A 3548-nucleotide genomic window follows, 5' to 3' on the forward strand; every position below is an offset into this window, starting at 1 on the left:
TGGCCCTTCGAAAAATGTGGAAATCATACTTACCATGACAGTTTCGAAAAGTGTAACCATCGACGAAAAAAAGTCTCACCTTTTCTCAGGTCAATGTGAACCGTTGTTCGCTGAGTGGTATGAATTCATTGTAACTTTAAAAAACAATATACCGAAAATTACCATGCTGCCAGTCTTTTATTGTGTTTTGAATCAAGTTCCCCCCGAGATCATTTTCATTCCTAAGCGGTTCCATGTGTGACATACTTTGTTTTTCAAAACAATGTAGTTTAAAACTGAATTGGATGTTTTCCGTACAACTGTTTCCAATTACCAGAATAACGAGACCGCAGATGATGTGTGCAAACGGAGCTAACATCAACAAGCGCTGGCTGTGTTTTAAAAACAAAGTCCGGGCCCAAACAAAACACGTGCCACAGTAAGCAAAGGGAGACAACTATTGTTGCAAATTGAACCAAACATAGACTAGTTTTTCTCCTGGGAAATTGACAATCCGTTGTTTGGGCGTAAAGAATTATATTACAAACCACAGACAAACTGTAGCGAAACAGGGTTGCGCAACAGGGAGAAAAATTGTGCGCGAGCGATCAATGGATATGGGAAGACGGGTATTTTCTCTCTGTTGCGCAACCCTATTTTCGCTACAGTTTGCCTGTGTAAATATCTCTGTCAAATAAGAGCATGATATGTTTGATGTTCAATTGAAAATATCACTAGTCGAGGCAGGGGTAGTAGTTGAGCACTGAAGACATCAGATAACTGAAAATCGAAACCGAAGATGGCCTAACTGAGCTAACGTTGGTTCCGGTCCTGTCGTATGCGCGTTTCCTCTCATCCCATCAACAAGTTACCTTTATGTTCACTTTGTTCGAAAGTCAAAAATATTTCGATATGGAAGATAGTACTGAGTGAGTGAGTTTCAGTTTTGTGCCGAACAATATTCCCGCAATATCACGGCGGAGGACACCAGAAATGGCCTCATGTGGGGAATTGAACAAGGGTCTTCGGCGTGACGAGCGAACGCTTGAACCACTATGCTATCCACCCGCCCACCTCGGGAACAAACACTGAGGCAGACTATGTGTGAAATAAGACACTACGTACGCTATGCACAATGGGAATCAGAAACGTGAATTACGAGAGAGGGGGGAGGGGGGGATAATAATTGCTCACTACGCATTATCTGTTGTTGTCAATGACAATCCGTGCGGAACCCTTGAAAATCCGAGTTAGGTTTGATTTTCAGCAACACATGCTTGTCGTAAGAGGCGACTAACGGCACCGGGTGGTCAGGCTCGCTGACTTGGTTGACACATGTCATCGTATCTCAGTTGCATAGATCGATCCGCGTGATGCTTGTCACTGGGTTGTCTGGTCCAGACTCGATAATTTATCGGCTACCGCCATATAGCTGGAATATTGCTGAGTGCGGCGTTAAACAGTCCGTGTGGACGGATTCAACTGAATTTGGGGCGGCATTTTTCCGTTTCCACTGTGACATGAGCAGCACAGAACAAATTTCAGGTCAATATTGTGAAAGCCATTTTTGTGAGTGAGTGAGTTGTGTTTTACGCCGCTTTTAGCAATATTCCAGCAACATCGCGGCAGTGGACACCAGAAATGGGCTTCACACATTGTACCTATGTTTGGAATCGAACCAGGGTCTTCGGCGTGACGAGCGAACGGCTTAACCACGAAGGGCTACCCAGACCGCCCCTTTGGTGAAAGCGGAATTTAAGTTTAAGGTCATATTGTGAAAACCGTTTTTTTTTATAGTAAGTAGCGACTGACTTGGCGACACATGTCAGAATGATACTGGACTGTTTTGTCCAAAATATTTCCAGACAGCGTTATATAGTTGGACTATTGGTGAGAGCAGGCTAAACACCAAACAATGGAATCTACATAAAGCGACGCATCAGTCGAAATACCACCGAAACACAATATACTGACAATCATAACATGTGTAGCATCGAGACATGTTTCAGTTCTAAACATGTTAAAATAACATATCACTGAACATAATTGTGAAGAAGATTATTATGAATTTATGATGAACAATACGTTTGGGAAAAGTGTTGCAATCAGATTCATCCGATTCACTGATATTTGCATAACTCATATATCACCAGCATGTACCACAGGCTTGGTATATATAATAACAGCATAAATGTATGTACAAATATACCAAGCTGAGATAATGATGAATAGAACAATTGCAACGTCAACAATCTCAATAGAAATGGTGGCAGTCTGAAGAATACAAGTTGACAGGATGCTGGTTCTTATCGAGTCGAGATTTTACAAGTGTTGTGCAGGTGAGTGAGTGAGTTTAGTTTTACGCCGCACTCAGCAATATTCCAGCTGTATGGTGGCGGTCTGTATAAAATAGAGTCTGGGCCAGACAATCCAGTGATCAACAGCATGAGCATCGATCAACGCAATTGGGATACAATAACATGTGTCAACCAAGTCAGCGAGTCTGACCACCCAATCCCCTTGGTCGCCTCTTGCGACAATTCTTTAAGCATGGGTTACTGAAGATCAATTCTAACCTGGATCTTCACGGGTAGGCAAGAAACGCTTGTGATTGTGCATTTAGACTCTTAGTAAGTCAAAACAAATGCAGTTTAATCAGAAGCTGGACAGGTAAGAATTAGGACTTCGTAACCGTTCGATATTCTGGGGGATAGCGATGTTAATGGGTTTAGGTGAGGATATATTTGCTGCATCGGCAAAATTTATTTATTTATTATTTATTTATTCATCAATTGATTTATTGAGATAAATTAGATATGGTTCTTTAATAATTTATCGAAATAAGTTTGTTTATAACTTTTTAAAGATAACACCATCATGGGCATGCCCAGTGACATTCTGCAGGCAGGTAGCAAGCCCGATAGGTTGCAAAGCTTTATATTTAGATATCATTGGGGGTTTGCCTAACCTTTTTAGCAACAATCATGTGTAAGCCCGGGCTTTTTTTAATAATGGTAGCTTCGCCCCTGTTCTGATGTGGATGCAAGCGCAGGGCAGTACAAGTAAATTAGACTGGATTTTTCACATTGAGTGCGAGACTCGCGTGCTCATAACCTCAAAGCTATATTATAAACATTGTATTGAGCTTTCTCTTTTTGGAAGAAATAATATTTTCAAAATATTTGAATTTTATAGTTGACACATCATTTTGAAATGTGACTTCATGCCATCCAGCGTACTTCACTTCGGCATCCGGAATGCCACTTAATAGGGTGTGGTAACCTGTGTACCTAAAAATGGGTTGGTACCGTCACTGATGTATGTCCGCCTTTACTTTAAAATCAGCTGACGAAGTCTATAAGTTTAAATGTTATTTCAAAGACTCTTCGAAACACACACTCCGGCAAAGTGACGTACGACTCAGCATAACATGGCCGCATGGAATTCTGGGTAGAGACGCAGTGATGACTTAGCATAGCATTAGCATGGAACTCTGGACTAGTTGGAGACTGCAAAACAACCACATCTGTAAAACGCGGGAGTATATGATGTATGACGTCATGCACGCG

This window comes from Haliotis rubra, unplaced genomic scaffold (genome assembly GCF_003918875.1).
Source record: "Haliotis rubra isolate DU_JTF1 unplaced genomic scaffold, ASM391887v1 Scf201, whole genome shotgun sequence".
Classification (NCBI taxonomy): Eukaryota; Metazoa; Mollusca; class Gastropoda; order Lepetellida; family Haliotidae; genus Haliotis; species Haliotis rubra.